Genomic DNA, 20,111 nt, shown 5'->3' on the forward strand with positions numbered 1-20,111 from the left:
TTCACTACAAGAAACTGCCAGCATAGACCATTAGCTAATTAAAATGAAATTCTTAACTAAAACCTAAAAACTAGTTGATAAAATTATACTCAAACTAATTGTTCATAGAGGAGTATCTATTTTTTCAGCTTCCTCTGTGAACATCTCAAGCTCAGAGAGGTTTATGGCAATGCTTGAACAGAGTTCACTCAGTTTGGCTTGTTCAAGTAATTGTCTTGCCTCTAGTGCTAACTGCTAACTACAAAATGAGATTAACATTGCAATACAGAGTTTTAGGACATTTTTCATTTAGTTGCAAGGGTGACAAGTACACAACTAAGGAAATTTATGGTTCTTATATTTGCTTATAGATTCAACAATATGCCTCCATTCTATCTATCATCTATGATGCCATATATGGATTCAAATGTAGACACTTTTAGGGAAATGGAGCATGATCCCTAGCTTCTCAAAATTGATAAGGATAAGATATGATCTTTCAAGAATTGATTTTCAAGTGGTCAAACCACCTCATAGTACAAATCTCATATCTCATCACTGTTATGAACAAAACACCAATGGTAATTCATCATAAGATTCTTAGGAGCATGGGGCACCTTCATCTCCCCTTCTTAAAGGCCCTAGAAAGTTAAATGAATCATGCTCCCCTAGAAGACCTTTCCTCTAACACACAACCATTTCATTTTTGATACTAAGATATGTAAGAATTGTTTCCAAATGTATAGGACAACAAAAAGTGGATAAATAAGTAATTGATTGATTCTTCATCCTGTATATATATGCATAGAAGCGGGATCTGCTCCTCACAAATGGGCACCTCGTAGGTACATCCACCGTGCATTGGGAGCATCTCCCATGAATAATAACTGATAAGTATGGGAGATGTTCCCAATACATGGTAGGATGTGCGTGTGAGGCGCCAGGTGTGAGGAGCAGATCCGGTCTCATATGCATAAAGGGAGGTACTTATAATTAATCCTCCTTTGAAGCACAATGCATATATTCACCATCCCCATTGGTAGCTTCCCAAACAAAAAAAACCTTGCCCTTCAAGGGTATGTATAAGGGAAAAGGGCAGAACAACTAGATGAGGCCATGTAGAAAATAAGGTCTTGAGATTTAAAACCACTAGGTTCAAGACTTCAAATCCTATCATCAGATTTAAAGGTGATAGAAAAACAAATTAAAAGAATTTATGAGAAAGGCAACCTCCTCAATCCTTTACTGTTCTTCACAAAGTCAAAGCCCTATGTAATGCCATTCAGACCAAAAGAGATACATTAGAAGCAATGGCATCTCCAACTCTAGAAATATGAGATTTTTTGCTTAGTAGAATGAGAATTTTCTTAAATGATAACAGATGGTGCGCAATCCGGTCAATCCTAGCTAGCACTTATGTGGCTCCTGTTGAGATGGAGAAGAAGAAGAATCCCCAAGGGCTTGCCCGGCGGGAACACTCCGATGCTTAAGTTAGTACTCTGTAGGAGAAGCAAGGAGAAAATGAAGGCTAAGAGTGTAGATAGCGCGAGAGTAGAAGATGATACATCCGCTCCTTGATACCAGCTCCTTATAACTGAAATCCGTTGCCTTAGGCCCATTGGCCTCTGACAGGGCGGGTATAACCGCCACTGTCAACTTGCCGCAGCCGTTACTGGCGGGGCTGAGGTGGCATGCGCAGGGCCGTCGCCGTAGTGTACGTGCCTGTCAGGTGTAAGGCACCCTCTGAAGGTGGCAGACACGACGCTGTCTGACGAGGGATATGGCTGTTGTTCCCAGATTTGTCGGGTACGGCGGTCGGGTAGGAGATCCTTTTGCGATATGCCGGACTACCCTTTCACGAGCTACCCTGTACCGGGATATCTCATAAGCGGCAAGCTGCCTATGGCGAGCTAAGCCGAGCTGTCTGGCCCGAGGTGTCTTAACCTTAGGGTATCTATAGGCGGATCGGTGTGTTCTTGTCTGGGAGTGACCCGAGGTCCATTAGGAGGAGCTCGGGTATTAGGAAAGGTCAGGGGGCCTCTGAGCTCGGAGGCAATTTGGGGTACCTTAGCCCCAGGGAGGAGGTGCGGGCTAGGCGGCTCCCGACAAGTAGTCTATCCCGCCGATTTACCGGACTGAACTCGATGTGACTTTCCCACCGAGTTGCGGTTGTGCCTGTTGTGCTGTCACGCTGAGTCATCGCTTGAGCAAGGTCACGCCCACGTGTACCCATGCTACGAGGTCGAGCCAAATCGTCCTCCATCAATTGCCCCCCACTCCCCGTGCTAGGGATGGGGCCCCAGTGCGAGGAGTTCATGGTTTGCTGGGTGGATTTGGCTCGGTTCTCACACCGCGATGTTGGGCGGTTTAGCGGCTGGACTGGTTGGGTATTCGGTTTACGCGGAGGGAAAAACTCGTGTCTCGTGCAATTCATGCATGGACGTCATGCGCTTTATGCTGCGCAGACGCCAAAAAACACGCTAAACCAAATTCGCCTTAAGAGTCCCGCAACCGGTTTCTTTGAGGTCCGTTGGATTGATCCAATCTTGACTGTTGGTTACCGGGCCCCGCAGCTATAAATAGCGAGATTTTGGCCATTTTCCTTCGTCGCTAAGTATTTTTCGCCTTGAGCTCGTGTCTGAGGTCTCCAGCTCGGTTTTGCCTCTTTCTGGTGAGTCCCCGAGTCTTCCCTCTTTTCTCTTTTCTCAGTTCGTTCTTTCTTATGTATAGTGGGGGCAGTTTTTCAGACGGACCCGAGGCATTTACCTCGGGTCATGGTGACCCTGCGGTTGCCCGGCCTTCCCACGAGGCACGGGCAACCTCGGGTAAACTGGCGTCTACCTCTCATCGAGGTCGGATGCAAGACCAGTTCGGTCCTTCTACTTTGTCGCTAGAGAGGCTCCAAGACCTCATTCAGTAGTTTAACCTTCCTTCAGAGTACTCCTACAGCCTTCCCACCGGCAATTTCCCTTGGGAGCACCGTCTAGATGAAGTCGTGATCTTCAGGGAACAATTCATTGGTGGGCTTCATCTCCCTCTTCACCCTCTTATTCCCGAGGTGTTGGGGCGTTTCAGTATTACGCTGGATCAGCTTCACCCCAATTCCATTCGGAATTTGGTGGGAACCATTTCCCTCTGTCGCGAACGATAGTTCTCTTTGGAAGCGGACATACTCTGCTCCATACTGCTAATAAAAAAGAGCGCCTCTAGCGCTCCCCCCGAGCATGGGCAGGTCTACTACTTGTCTCCTCGCCCAGGGCTTCAAGCTGTTGCATAAGTTCCCGAGCAAGGTTCCAACCTAGAAGCGGGACTATTTCATGGTCTGGGCCAGCACGGGGTGGCCCTTCCTTACTAGCTGGAAGGTGGCTACCTAGGCTACCAACATCACCCTCAACCAGCAGACGTGGGAGACCTTCCATTCATGAGCTCAGGCTGAGCTCTATCATCGGGAGTACATCACCGAAGAGAAGCTCGTTCAGGCCAGTTTGAGCCCGGTAGGTCTATTTCTATCTTTTGGTGCTTTGCGCTTTTATTTGCTTGGTGTCTTTGGGTTTACTAACGCCAACTTTGTTGCAGGTCCCATGGACGAAGAAGAGAGGATTACGGCTCCTAGGCTCCTCAACCAAATGAAAAAGAGGAAGAAGCGGGCTGCCAAGAAGGCTCGTGTGGAGTTGCTGGGGGCCCCCTCTCCCGAGTCTGATCATCCCCAGGCTTCCATCCTTGAGCCCGAGCTTAACAATGCCCATCCAATGATAGATCTGGAGGATGATCTTCCACCCCAAAAGCTTGAGGCTGCGGAGGGGCTGGTGGGCGAGCCAGCCGGGGCTGCCACTAAGGCTCCGAGTTCTGCTAGGGCAGCTACCGAGCCCACCGAAGAGTCGGCTCACCGTGCTGCAGATGTGGCGGCGTCTAGTTTAGGGGCTGGAGAGGAGGAGTCCATTTTGGATCCCGATGTCAGCCTCGACCAAAGCAAGAGGGGCGTCATCAATGCAGAGGTTGTGAGTTGGGCCGAACTCTCCCCAGGTCAGCTCGGGGGCCGCGCTGCAACCCACATCATGGTGGTAAGTTCGTATTCCGTGAGCCAACACTGTCGTGCACGCCTTGACTCTCCAATATGTTTAGTACTGACCAGTTTCCTTCTGTTAGGCGAACACTGTCGTGCACGCCTAGACTCTCCAATCTAACAAACACCTGAGGCATGCTTTGGCTGTTGAGGAGTCGTCTTGCGTGGCTCATGCCGAGCTGAAGGCAACACAAGACAAGGTCCATCAGTTGGAGAGTGCTGTTGCCGCTCAAAGGAGCCTGAATGACGCCTTGGCGTTAGAGAGAGAGGAGTTGGCCTGTGAACGAGACAGGCTGAAGGCCGAGGTGAACGGGCTCCGAGTTGGTCAGGAAGCCCTGAAGCTCGAGGTGGAAAGCCTTAAAATGGCCTAGAAGGCTTCACAGCTCGAGATGCAGGCCTTCAAGGAAACCAAGGAGGCGTTGGAGCATGAGGTGGAGTCTCTTAAGGCCGATATCAAGGAGAAGACGGAGATCTTCGACGACGCTCTAGAGCAGACCAAGGTTCAGTCCGTCATCGACTACGTCAAGTCGTCGAGGTTTGATAACATAATGTCAAAGGCCTACCGTAGGGGGTTCAAGCTCGGCCGGTGGTGGATAAGGCATGCCTACCCCAACCTGGATATAAGTGCCTTCACTTCTTTCAACATCACAGATGACATGGCACGCTAGGCCACAGATGACCCAGACTCTGAAGATGATGGCTGCAACGGGGAGGTTGACACCACCGATCTGACTGATTCTTCCAAGGAGACCTCTGAAGAAGCCCCGAGTAAGGCTGATAAGCCTCCCAAATAGTCAGGTGCTCCTTGTATTCTGGGCATGCGAGCTCGACTTCCTTCTCTTTTGTACTGAACATATTTAGGCAATGTAATGGAGCTTATGTAATGAAAAATTCACTTTGCCAAATACTTGTGCAATGTTCTTTTACTTGCCGAAGTGGTTGTCTTATTCTAAACTGTTAGGCTACTAGGCTAATTACCCGAAGTGAGGGTTCTTCAACTGTTAGGCTACTGTATTCCAACACTTAGTAGGGATATTCTTATGTACACCGAGGCGAGTGACATATTAGGGTACATGCCCGACCTGTCTGAACCCGGGTTAAGTTGACGTCAGTTGTCCTTTACGGGTTTAACTTGTTGTATGCCAGGGTGGGCTATCCGTCACAAGGTTCTCGCCCGAACTTCCTGTGCCTTAGGCATTGCAAGTACTTGGCTTATGCCGATGAGGCAACTAGGTCTTGTATGGTGCCGAGGTCTTTCGTTAGCTCGGTGTTTTAGCCCTTAGGCTGGAGGAGCGGCTTATAGTCCATCCTCCTAGAGTTTGCCCATGCCGTCGAGGCGACTGGGTCTTATCGTGCCGAGGTCATATTAGCTCGGTATCTTGGCCCTTAGGCTCGGGGAGTGGCTCGCGGCCCACTCAGTTGTTACAGATAGTATTGTCTTAGGTTGACAATGTTCCATGCCCGAGGTACTTGTTTCCCTTCGAGGGTCTCGAGCTCGTACGTTCCTTCCCCGAGCACTCGTTTCTCTCGGTATGGTCCTTTCTAGTTGGACCCGAGCTTGCCAGCACTGGGCTCAGGTACCATAACTTTACGAAGGACCAGGTTGCCAATGCGGAGGTTCCGCTTCTTGACCCTGGCGTTATAGTACCGAGCTACTCTCTGCTGGTAGGTTGCGGTCCTGATGTACGCGAGGTCCCTTACTTCGTCGAGTAGATCGAGGTTGGTACGCAGCTCATCTTCGTTCGTCTGATTGCTGTATGCTTCTAGTTGTAGCGTAGGTACTTCAATCTCTGCGGGGATAACTGCTTCGGTGTCGTAGGTGAGGTTGAAGGGGGTTTTTCCCGTGGCGGTCTTCTTCGTGGTTCGGTAGACCCATAGGACACTGGGTAGCTCACCTGCCCATAACCCTTTAGCTCGGTCTAACCGTGCCTTCAGTCCACGAAGGATGGCTCTGTTTGTGACTTCTACGTGACCGTTTGCTTGAGGGTGTGCGACTGAAGTAAAGTTCTATCGGATCCCCATGTCTTGGCACTAGTCTTGGAATTTGATGTCCTCGAACTGCTTGTCGTTGTCGGAGATCAATACCCGAGATAACCCGAAGCGGCACACAATGTTCTTCCAAAAGAAGTTTTGGACGTTCCGGGTTGTGATCGTTACAAGGGGTTCAACCTCTACCCAGTTGGTGAAGTAATCCACTGCTACTACTAAGAACTTCCTCCCGCCCGTTGCTGGCAGGAATGGCCCGAGTAGATCGATGCCCCATTGTGCAAAAGGCCACGGGCTGGTGAGATATTTGAGGTCGGCAACGGGTTGGTGGTGAATATTGGCGTGCTTCTGGCATTTGTCACATTTTCTAACGAGCTCAATAGCATCTGCCTTCATTGTTGGCCGATAATACCCCTGTCGAAGTGCCTTTTGGCGAGGGCCCTGCCCCCCAAGTGTCCGCCGCACAGACCTTCATGAGTGTCGCGGAGTACGAGCTCGGCTTCGGTAGGTCGCAAGCAACGCAGGTAGGGGAGCGTGTAGGATCTCTAGTATAGTCGTTCATCTATCATGACGTATTTGGCTGCTTGGCGCTGCACCCTTCTGGCTGCATTGCAATCTGCAGGGAGGGTCCCGTGTAGCAAGAAGCTCGCGAGCGGGTCAATCTAGCTCGACTCTTCTTGAACAATGGGAGCGACCTCCTCTGTCCACCCGAGAATGCTAGGCCGAGGCAGGTCCTCTATGTACACGATTCTCATGGTGATGTCGCTGGTGCTGGCTAACCTGGACAGGGCGTCGGCCTCAACGTTCTCCGACCTCGGGATTTGTCTGATGAAGTGTGACTGGAAGTTTAGCAGGGCCTCTCTGACTTTGGCTAAGTAGGCGACCATGGTTGGCCCGTGAGCTTCGTACTCGCCAGTGGCCTAGTTAACCACGAGTTGGGAGTCGCTGCAGATAACGATGTGCCTGGCTTTTACTTCTCTGGCTAAGGCTAGTCCAACTATCAACGCCTCATACTCTGCTTCATTGTTAGATGCCGCGAGCTCGAAGCGCAGTGCATACTCCAGTTTCGTGCCACTTGCGCCGTGCAAGACTATTCCGGCTCCGCTGCCCTATTGGCTCGAGGAGCCATATACGTGAAGGATCCAGGGCTCCTCATCCCAACTCGTGCTTGGCCGAACTAGGAGAGATGCCACACTGGTTGCTACCTCACGGGGCTCAGACTCAACCGACCTGGGAGCTTCAGGCCCATCCGAACTGGGGACCTCGTGCTCAACCGATTTGGGAATTTCGGAGCAGAATGTGCATTCGGCGATGAAATCTGCTAAGGCTTGAGCCTTAATGGCAGTCTGCGACTTGTACTGGAGGTCGTACTCGCTGAGCTCAACGGCCCATTTTGTCAACCAACCAGAGACCTCAGGCTTAAGTAAGACTTAACTCAGGGGTTTGTTGGTGAGGACGATAATAGTGTGAGCCTGGAAGTACGGGCGGAGCTTCCGGACTGTAATTACCAAGGCATATGCTAGCTTTTCTATCTCTGGATATCTCGTCTCTGCTCCTTGCAATACTTTACTAACATAATAGATGGGTCACTCGACCCGATCTACTTCCTTTATTAGTACTGAACTGACCACTTTGTCGCTCGCTGAGAGGTACAGTTCTAAAACATCGCCCTCCTCGGGTCGAGTTAAGATCGACACGCTAACGAGGTATTTCTTGAGCTCGTCAAATGCGAGCTGGAAGTCTCGAGTCCACTTGAACCCTTTGCTCTTAACTGCCTTAAAGAATGGCAGACAGCTCCGCCGACTTGGACATGAAGTAGCTCAAGGTGGCTATGCGGCCATTCAACCTTTGAACCTCCTTCAACTTCCGGGGTGGTCTCATATCTAAGACGGCCTTAATCTTATCCGGGTTGGCTTCAATGCCGTGCCGGTTAACGATGTATCCTAGGAATTTACCCGAGGTCACACCGAATACACACTTGTTTGGGTTCAATACAGAATGCAAGTCTTGTATTAATTCATGCGAAAATTGAGTTTTGACAACCATGTCGTCTACATAGCATTCTAGTTTTCGGCCAATTAATGGCGTAAACAACTTATTTACAAGCCCTTGAAAGGTTGCCCTTGCGTTTTTCAACCCGAAGGGCATAACCTTGTAACAGTATAGACCGAACTCCGTGATGAAAGCAGTCTTTTCTTCATCTTCCGGGTCCATCTTTATTTGGTTATAGCCCAAATAGGCGTCTAAGAAACTCAGCAACTCGTGCCCTGAGGTCGCATCCACCAGACGGTCAATTCTGAGGAGTGGGAAGCAGTCTTTCGGGCAGGCTCGATTTAGGTCGGTGTAGTCGACGCACATGCGCCACTTGCCGTTAGCCTTCTTTACCAGAACGGGGTTGGCTACGCAGCTCGGGTAATGGATTTCTCTTATGAAGTCAGCTACGATGAGCTTCTCGACCTCCTCGTCGACCGCTTTCCACCGCTCTGGGGATAGGTTGTGTTTCTTCTATTTAACGGGCCTAACTACAGGATCAGTATGCAACTTGTGAGTTATAAGGTCGGGGTCTATACCAGGCATCTCTGCCGCGGACCATGCAAAAATATCTAAATTTTAAAGTAAGAAACTTACCAATTTGGATCGTAGAGGTTTTTGGACGGAAGCACCGATCTGAAGCGTCCAAGTTGGGTCTGCAGCTGAGGTCGGAACATCGACTGTTTCTTCCGTGGGTGCAGCTCGTTCTTCGCCTTGCCCTATAGGCCGCTCCAGTTCGAGGTTGTTGGCCACCTTGGTCTTTCCCTTTAGGGCGGCGACATAGCACTTGCGGACTCGAGTTGGTCGCTCCGCGCTACCCCCACATCGAAGTCTGTAGGGAACTTCATTGCCAAATGATAAGTGGAGACCACCGCCCGTAGGACATGGGTGATCGGCTGACCTATTATGGCATTGTATTAGGAGGGGGTCGCGACCACCAGGAAGTCGTGTTTGAGTCTGACTACATAGGGTCATGTGCCGACTTCCACAAGTACTGTCACTTTCCCAAGGGGCCTGACTTCTTCTCCACTAAAGCCCACCAATGGAGTGTTCGCGGGCTTCAAGTCATTTCCCTGCAACTGAAGCTGGTCGAACGTGGCTTTGAAGAGAATATCTACCGAGCTGCCTGAGTCAACGAGTACGCGTCTGACCTTGAAGTTGTTGATCCTCAGCTTTATCACAAGCGCGTCGTCGTGAGGGTAGTGGACCCCTCGCGCATCGTCTTCTGTCTTCGGCTGCTTCGGAGGATTCTGTTCTTCCCGAACAGCTTCACGAATTGACGTCCGGGCTGCCGCTGAAGTACAATCCGCGACGATCGAGCCTCCCACTATCATGTGGATGGTGCCCCGAACCGGCCTCTCTTATGGAGGCTGCCTCTATGACTGTTCGGCTGACCTACTGCTGGACTCGGGAGCATCCTTGTCGTGCTCCCCTTGTCGACCTGTTTTATTATTATCATTATTATTATTTTGTACAAAGTTCCTTAAATATCCACGACGGATGAACTCCTCAATCTCGTCACGGAGGTTTTTACAATTTTCGGTACTATGACCGTGATCTCTCTGAAAACTGCAATAGAGATTCTTATTTCTTTCATTGGGATTCCCCCTCAAACGGGGTGGCCACTTCACATACGGGGCGTCCTTGATTGCCATCAGGATTTCGGGCCGCTTCGAGTTCAGTGGGGTGTAATCAGTTCGGTCCACTATTGGAGCTCAGAACGACTGACCCGGCTTTGCCCACTGAGCTGCATCTTTTTTCTTTCGGCTGTCCCCTTGGCTGGAAGGCTCTCCTTCCCTTTTTCTCTTCTCGCATGTGCCTTCACCCTTCTGGTTGATCTCTTCCTCCGTGGCTATAAACCTGTCCGCGAGCTTAAGAAATTCGGTTATGGTCGCCAGTTGGTTGACGACCATGTGTCATTTGAACTCTTTATGCGTCACGCCTTTCTTGGCTGCTGCGAGGCGCAAGGCAGGGTCCAGGCGCGGTATCTGCATGCACGCATCATTGAACCGCTTGATATAGCCCTGGATGGATTCTCCCTCTCTCTGCACTATGTTGAGGAGACTTTCTTCAGTTCGCGGGCACCGTTTGCTGGTGACGAAGTAGGACGTGAAGGCTTGCGCGAACTGCGCCCAACTTCGTATCGATCCAGGTGCCAGGTTCCGATACCACGTACGAGCTACTCCTCCGAAAGTGGTGGAGAAGGCCACGCACATGCAGGACTCACTGGCTCTTGCAGGTGCATCTGCGACTGGAAGGCATCTACGTGATCATTTGGGTCAAACGACCCGTCATACTTGTCAAGAGGGGGGAGCTTGAAGTCTTTAGGCATTGGGACTGCCAGGAGTTCGGAAGACAGGGGAGACGGAACTGAAAGGAGGGGAGTCTTGACTTCGCCCGAGCTTACCTCTTATTTGCCTTCGAGCTCGGGCAGGTTGTGGATGGCAGATCGGTGAGCGCGACGGCGGCGTCTCTGCTTCTTGGCGGGCTCGGCGTTTGTGCTGCTCACCTCCATTCTGTCAAGAATGCTTTGAGCAGCAAGTAGCTCGGGCCACTGATGATGGCTGCGGACAGAAGGATCCTGCTTGGAGTCTGTAGCCAGGATCTCAAACTGGTTCTCAAGGATTGGGGCTTCAAACTTCGACTGCCGAGGTGATGTAGACCTGGCGAGCTGGGGTCCTCCTGACCTAATCGCCCGCGGTGAGACCGGGGTGGCCGGTCTTTCTTGTCTGTCGCGAGAGGAGGCCTGGCTCTTAGGAGGGTTGTGGGAGGCTCCTCCTTGGCGAGAGGGGCGTTCGTCCTGGCGGCGAGAGCTCGCTGTGAGGCAGGATGTCGAGGAGGGAGTTGCGGCTGCTGAAGCTAGGGTTGAGGCAGCTGGGGGAATTCCTACTGGTAGTGATACTGGGAGACATGGTGCAGCACTTGCTGCTGGTAAATCTAGTGTTGCTGGAGCTATTGCACTTGGGCTTGCATGGCCTGCATGCACTGCATCAGATCATCAAGCTGGCTCGGGCTGGTCGCCAGAGGAACGACAGTTGGTTCAGCAAAGGTCGTTTCGACCGAGAAAGGCATGGGAACACCCACAGGCGCCGTTGCTCATGGCTTATTCAGGCTGGGGACTCCGTCCACCGAAAAAGGGATGGTGAATTGCCCTATGCAGACCGTGGGAAGCTGGGATTGTTCCCTGGAATTATCCATCTCCATGCTTCGTCCAATGTTGCTTGAGGAAGCCATGAGTGCTAAGTTTTTTTTTTCAAGGAAGAAAGAACTACAAATGTTTAGAGAAAGGCCTTTTGAAGTGTTTCCCACATACGACGCCAAATGATGGTGTGCAATTCGGTCACTCCTAGCTTGCCCGACGAGAACACTCCGATGCTTAAGTTAGTACCCTGTAGGAGAAGCAAGGAGAAAATGAAGGCTAAGAGTGCAGATAGTGCGAGAGTAGAAGATGATACCTCTGTTCCTTGATACCAACTCCTTATAACAGAAATCCGTTGCCTCGGGCCCACTGGCCTTTGACAGGGCGGGTATAACCGCCACTGTCAACCTGCCGCAACCGTTATTGGCGGGGCTGAGGTGGCACGTGCAGGGCCGTCGCCGTAGTGTATGTGCCTATCAGGTGTAAGGCACCCTTTGAAGGTGGTATACATGACGCTGTCTGACGAGGGATATGGCTACTGTTCCCAGATTTGTCGGGTACAGCGGTCGGACAGGAGATCCTCCTGCGATATGCCGGACTACCCTTTTGCGAGCTACCCTGTGCCGGGATATCTCGTAAGCGGCAAGCTGTCTGTGGCGAGCTAAGCCGAGCTGTCTTTCCCGAGGTGTCTTTACCTCTGGGTATCTATAGGCGGATCGGTGTGTTCCTATCTGAGAGTGACCCGAGGTCCGCTGGGAGGAGCTCGGGTATTAGGAAAGGTCAAGGGGCCTCTGAGCTCGGAGGCAATTTGGGGTACCTTAGCCCCAGGGAGGAGGTGCGGGCTAGACGGCTCCCGGCAAGTAGTCTATCCCGCTGATTTACCGAACTGAATTCGGTGTGACTTTCCCACCGAGTTGCGGTTGTGCCTGCTGTGCTGTCACGCTGAGTCATCGCTTGACCAAGGTCATACCCACGTGTACCCATGCTACGAGGTCGGGCCAAATCGTCCTCCATCAATAACTTTACCTTAACAATGTGTTGTTTTTCCTAAACCTAAAAAATTTAATACATCCTAACACAATTCCGCTAGGGATCTTAGACAAGGGAAATGCTATCACCTCATATTTGTCAAGGGTCATTGCAAGTAGGTCTACCAATGACACTTGAAAATCCGTGGCCCAATCCGATTATCTTGGATTTGGATGATGTGTTTATATAATTAGATCAGATTTAGATTTTGTAATCTACATTTGATTAATAATAGGATCGAATTCATATTTGACTTCATATGAATCCAAATATATTATAATGCTTATTGTTTTTAATATATAAATTTTGTATAACTATTTAAAATTATAAAATATTTGTATATATGAATTTATATATAATAAATTCAATATGTTATATAAGTTGAAAAGTATTTAACTTTTTAATTTTTTTGTATTTTAAAAATTAAAGTGGAATTAGATTAAACCTAAATCCGGTCAAAGTCTGTTAGGATTCAAATTCAAATCACGGTCTTCAAATTTAATCCAATTATATATCAGATTCGAATGCAAATTTTCAATAATTGGACTAGATTTGACAGATCTAAATCTAATCCCTTTACAACCCTAATTGCTAGGGGTCTTGAACATGGTTGCTTGAGCAGAAATAATCCTCCTTTTCGTATTTAGGGTAAGATATGCCAAATTGTTCGAGGGATAGAGGTTAATTGCTTTTGTTTACACTCCTTATTCAAAGTTGAAGAGAAGGATAGGTAAAATTTGGCAACAACGAGTATAGGATGATACAAACATGTATAAACCAAATGAGTGATTGCTTAAAACATAATTAAATGAATTCTATGCAAATGAACAAAAGGCACTTGATGTTGTTGACCTACAAGAATTTGAACTCGACTATTTAGGGTTTTAGAAACAATTGGAGTGGCAACTATGTCCGGAGAACTATTTTTACAGTAGTAGTAGTAGAGCTCGGTGGTCTATCCTGAGTGGAAGGAGAGGATAATGGATGAAATCACTAAAGATGAGTGGAAAGGAAAGGTGAGGATAAACAAAGAAATATGTTAACCATTCAATCATAATAAGAAAAAAAAAATGAAAAATATAAAGATGAAAAAGAATAATCATTAATGAAAAGTATTTTAAAATATTAACATTGATTGGTACTCTAGAGACATTGAGTTGGGTTTTTTTTTCTAGTAAAAAAAGGCGATTACTATTAAAACTAAAAAAAAAAATAGGAAAAATGATTAATAGCCATTCTCACAAGCATCACTCACAAGGGAAAATATTCAAATGGAAGCTAGATAAAACAATGGAGTAGCAAGAACAAAATAATATTTAATGTAACCTATATCACCCTATTGGGTTTTTCTTTTAAATAATTAGGCATCTAGTTGAGAACCATACTTGTATGCTTGAACTTTCAGAGCAGTCCTTATTTGGTACTCGACTTCTAAAAAGATGAAGAAGGATGAAAACTTGAACTCTCTTCCTTGAAATCGATTGAGTGTCCACAAATTTGAACTAGAGCTTCACTACAACTAAAACTCGAAGAAAGATAAATCGTGGAAGAAGACTGAAACTCAAAGAAGGATGAAATCATTGGCAATGAAATTGAAGAAAGAAGAGATTTTTTGAGCTAGGGATTCATCGATGCTAGTAACAACCCTCTACTTTGGCATGACCACCAGGACCCACCATGCACTTAAGTGAATTGTTTCCCATTAAAAAGTTAACGTCAGCCCCTAATCAAACATTGAGCATGCATTCTTTTTTCAGAGTAGTTGGCAATTGCACAAGATTGTTAAACTAAATTTTCTTGTAGTGTTTGTATTTGCATATACATATTTTTATTAGCGGGGAACCGTGCCATGCACATGATTTATTAAACGAAAGATAAATAATAAAAATGGTCATTTACTAAAATACCCTTATAGTTTCATAGATTTACTAAAATCTACCCTATAGTTAGCATTTTACTAAAACACCTTATAATTCGTAACAGATTTTATTAAAACATGACTTATAATTTGCAACAGACTTAATCAATCTTCCATTAGATGATAGTGGAAAATGATAGTGTTGACACTAATGTTCATTTAAATAAATTTAATCAAAAGAAAATATAAATAAAAATACCATTCCTGCCCTCAATAAGACACAGGCAACCACTCTATTCGCTATATTTGGCCAATTTTATTTTCTATATGAAAAAGTGGTAAGGGTATTTTTTAGAATAAAAAATCATGGGCCTAATGGCAAAACAAACAATCCTTAATGAAAATGTTGACTAAGTAAATAAATTGTAAAATATATGGGATGTTTTAGTAAAATGAAAACTATAAGGTAGGTTTAAGTAAATATATAAAACTATAAGGTGTGTTCTAGTAAATAACCCTAATAGAAACATATAAGAGTATACAATTGTTTTATATTTTCCACTTTTTAAATAATTAATAATTATTCATATTTTGTATACTACTTTTAATAAATTTTTTATAATACAAAAATAACAATAATTAATTTCAGTTAGGTTTATTCATCAAACTTATGAAACCGAACAACCCGATCATCTCGACCCAAGTTGGTCAGTTTTCTAGTATTTTAGGTCAGTTTTGGTTCAAAAATTTCTCAATTCGACTAAGTTTGATCAATTTCACTTTGGCCATTTGTAAACCGACCAAAATCGAACAACCTAACCATGGATATATATTAATATTTTATATTTTAAATATAATTTTTAATATGAAAAAGTGAGAAATTTTCCATATTTCTTAGTTTAAATGTTTTATTTCATAAATCTAACTTTTAAATTTATTTTTTAATAATCGCATTGTAATTTTTTAAATTAAATTTAAATTTTCAGTTTAAATCTTTTGAACTGATTGACCTTTTGTGAAAACCGATCTAAACTGATACAACTTGAGTGGGTCGATTTTCACAAAAGGTCAGTCAGTTTCAGCTAACCAACTCCCCAACCTGACCAGGTCAATTTGGTTGGTCAAATAGCCTACGGCCGGACCCAACCAACTCATGAACACTCAAAATGTTAACTAAATTTATAGTTTTATCTCTGATAAATAACAATAGTTTAATCTCCAATAATTGTTGAAAATTTATAGTGAAAATACATAGTTATTGAAAATATATTGGTAATGAAAAAATACAATAATTACAAAAATATATTAACTTAGTCAATCAATAGTATAATCTCAAATAATAGTTTAATCTCTAATAAATATTAATTAATCAATAAGTTATAACAAAAATACAATAAGTACAATAAATTAAATTCAATAATAGTAGTTTAATATCCAAAAATTATTGAAAGTTTTCTGTTAAATAACAAAAAACAACAAATAATTACTGAAATACAACAAATATTAATTTTAGTACATATAATTATATAATAAATATAGATTAAGAGTTTAAAATTATTATTAATAAATATTAATTTTTTGAAAGTTATTTTCTCGAATTATAACTTGATATAAGTAAACTTAGTTATTTACAATATTATGTAAAAATACTAAATTATTATTTATTTCAATATTATGTTATAATTATTTTTCTACTTTTTAGAACTTTTTTAAATTTATTACATAATTTCTTTATTTTAACTATTTAAAATCTAGTTATGTTAAATATTTTATTATTTAAAATATTTAGTTATTTAAATACTTAAATAATATGTAAAATATTTAAATTTTAAAATATTAATTATTTATAGAATTTAATTATTCATAAAATCATAATTTATACTATTATTACATAATTTCATTATTAATTTGATATTAATGTTTTATATTTTAAATATAATTTTTAATATGAAAAAGTGAGAAATTTCCCATATTTCTTAGTCTAAAATGTTTTATTTAATAAATCTAATTTCTAAATTTATTTTTCAATAATTGCACTGTAATTTTTAAAATTAAATTAAATTTTTAAGTTTTAATCTTTTGAACCGACTGACTTTTATGAAAACCGATCCAAACCGATACACCTTGAGTGGGTCGATTTTCACAAAAGGTCAATCAATTTCAGTTGACCAATTCCCCAACCTAACCAGGTCAATTTGGTTGGCCAAATTGCTTACGGCTGGACCAAACCAACTCATGAACACTCATAATTTTAGCTAAATTAATAGTCTTGTCTCCAATAAATAATAATAGTTTAATCTCCAATAATTATTAAAAATTTATAGCAAATACACAATTATTGAAAATACATTGGTAATGAAAAATACAATAATTAAAAATTACAAAAATATAATAAGTACTAAAAATATATTAACTTATTCAATAAATAGTATAATCTCAAATAACAGTTTAATCTCTAATAAATATTAATTAATCAACAAATTATAACAAAAATACAATATATACAACAAGTACAACAAATTAAATTTAAAAAATTTAATAATAGTAGTTTAATATCCAATAATTATTGAAAAGTTTTGTTAAATAAAAAAATAAAATAAATTTGTACATAATCATTCAAAATACATATATCACGAAAACAATAAATAATTACTGAAATACAATAAATATTAATTTTAATATATAATTATATAATAAATACAGATTAAGAGTTTAAAATTATTATTAATAAATATTAATTTTTTGAAAGTTATTTTCTTGAATTACTACTTGATATAAGTGAAATTAGTTGTTTACAATATTATGTTATAATTGTTTTTCTACTTTTTAGATTTTTTTTAAATTTATTAAATAATTTCTTTATTTTAACTATTTAAAATCTAGTTATGTTAAAAATTTTGTTGTTTAAAATATTTAGTTATTTAAATACTTGAATAATATGTAAAATATTTAGTTATCCATAAAATCATAATTTGTACTATTATTACCTAATTTCATTATTAATTTTGTAATATAATAAATTATTATTAATTTGAATATTATGTTATAATTATTTTTGTACTTTGAAGAAATTTTTTAAATTTATCACATAATTCCATTATTTCAACTATTTAAAATCTAGTTATGATAAATATTTAAATAATCTATAAAATATTTAAAATTTTTTGTTACTTAAATTTTATTTTTTTAAAGATATTACATATTATTAAATATTTGATAAACATTTAAATTGATAATCCAGAAAAATATAATTTAAATTGTTAGTACATAATTTTGTGATATATTTTGTAACAATATAAAATTATTTTTTGTGTTTTTAATAAATATTTTAAAGTTATTATATAATTTTTTTTGAATATTTAAATAATTCTTAACTTTTTTTAATCCAAACTTTATTTATATAGATATAGATAAAAAGTAGGGGAGAGGATAAATAGGAATTAGAGATATTTTTTGAGATAAATAGGAATTAGAGATAATTTAGAAGATAAATAGAAATTAGAGATAATTTTGGAGAAAGTGGGGGAGGAAGTTTAGGAGAAATTTTAGGAGAAGAGATTATTTAGGTTCTTGGAAAGTATATCTCATTGGTTGTTTCAAAAATGACATGGAATAAAAAATAAAATATGCAAAAAAAATGAGAAAATTTCTTGATTGCTTTGTTTTAATATAACTTAATACAACCATTTTCTGAGAATAGGTTAGATGGCTTGGGCATGTGCATAAAAGACCACATAGAGAACTCACAAAAGCAATCAATCACAAGATGAAGTGGCTAAAGGGCTAAAGGCAACCAAAAGGACATGGATATAAGTAGTAAGAAATTAATGATTTAAAGATTTATGATTTGACGATGAATATAACTTTAAACCAAAAAAAAAAAAATGACAAAACAGGATTCATGTAACTACAGTATATAATTGGGATAAGGTTTACATGATGATGATGACAACAGTGGATTTAGTACATGCATAGCATACCTTGGAGTTGCTTGGGAACATAAGGTGTTCCCATTGTTTCTTGGCAAGTTATTGTTACATGGGGATTTGAATTGGTGTGTGAGTGTTGGCATATTATTGTTTGAATTCAAAGGGGTGGATCAATTGTTATTTACTTAATTACTAGCAAGAGAGCCCATAGGGGGGAGGTATGAGTATTAGGAAAAGAAATATATTGAAAATTCCCAATTATAAAAATTAAATAAATATGTCATAGTTAAATATAAAACATAAATAAATAAAAAGAAACATTATATATATAGATATATATATAATATTGGCTATGACAACCCTGAACTTTGGCAAAAAGCCATTTTTTTTACCCTAAAGAATTAAAGGGCCATTTTGGACCTAAAACTAAGCTGGAAAGGCCACACATGATGTTAGAGACACTGTTGATAGATCCATTAAACAATGAATAAAATAATAGGAAATGCTAACATGGCACTATTCAAGTTAAAATATTTGAAAAATTAATTCCTTCTTAAAATAATGTAGCATGTTAAGTCTCATACGTCACCAAGAATAAAATAAAAACTATTTAATGTATAAATTAATAAATATGAAAAATAATATATAAGTGGGTCTCACATATCTAAGAAATTACAAGTGGATTCCACTTAAAATTCTCACATGTTCACATGTGACCAAAAATAAAAACAAAAATAATTATTTTATTTAATAATTAATTAATATTAAATTGTTAATAAAACTATGAGTAATTTCAAAAGAAAAAATAACATGTAGATCCCACATAAAACTCCCATATGTTTCTTCTTCTTCCTCCCCTATTTTTAATTCCCCTCGCCATAACCACCGTTCTCTACAACTAAATCACAAAACTTTCTTCATTGAATTGTCACTGGTAGTAGGGGAAAGTTGGTGGATAGATAGGAATTGTATTGCAACCATCACACACCTCCGGGTCATCCATACAGGTTTCTTCATATGTAATGATGGAACTGAGCCACATCCTAAGGTTTGGAGAAACATGTTGACCCACATCCTGAGCTGCCCTAGAAGCTCATCATCCAAACAGGTTTACTTGTAAGGAAAAATGATTTAGTAGTTTTAAATGGAGATGCACTTAGGGAGATGAACAAAAAGTTCTTTGTCTTCTTTGAAGCCCTTTCCAACCAAGACCTTTTTTTGATAAAGGAAAAAAAAAAACAAATGAACCTTGTAGCAGATTTAATTGTTGTCTTTCTACCCCACATTTGATGCCAGAACTTGTGGCAATTTTCATCACCACGAGCATGGAACGAAACCTTGTGTTGGTTCTTCAGCAATATATAGCTCCATCATTGTACCATGTTTTATAATGATGCAAGGATTTATTGTTTGATGAGTAAACCTATTTTACCTTTGGTCACAATCAACGGAAGCACCAGCATTTTTTAACTAAAAATGATGCAAATATTTTCTTTTCTATTATAAACTAAGATTGTTTTTGGTATCATTGCCATTTCTACTTGTAACATTTTAGGTTGGTTAACAGAAATTTTTGAGAAATGTTATTATCACATCACATCAAATAACCACTTCCGCTAAAAAAATATTGGCATTGGTTTGGGTGTTGGCATTTATAGTAGAAACACCATAATTGCTGTTTTGCAAAGAAACAACAATTGTACTAAATGTTGTATTGACTACTCAAAGCATTTGTGGTAGAAGAAATATATATTCTCCTAAAATTTGTATTAACCAACCTAAAACGTTACAAATAGATAATACCAAACACAACCTAAGTTGCTAGGTAAGTTTTACCTTTGAGTGTACTAGATCTCTTGATTTAGTGTCAAAGAGAGATGAAGAGGCTAATAAATTTAGAGTGGGTAGTGAAGGGGACTTGCTTTTGATCATATAAGAGTGTAAGAAAATTATGGCAAAAACCATGGTAGTCCACATCAATATAGATTGATAAAATATTCTCTCTCTCTCTCTCTATGTGTGTGTGTGTGTGGCTTGGTCACATGAAGTGAGGTGGTCTAAAATTTAGACTCTAAGATGTAAAGCCAAATCTTCTAT

The sequence above is a fragment of the Nelumbo nucifera genome, chromosome 6, assembly GCF_055504915.1.
Source record: "Nelumbo nucifera cultivar China Antique chromosome 6, China Antique-T2T, whole genome shotgun sequence".
Classification (NCBI taxonomy): domain Eukaryota; kingdom Viridiplantae; phylum Streptophyta; class Magnoliopsida; order Proteales; family Nelumbonaceae; genus Nelumbo; species Nelumbo nucifera.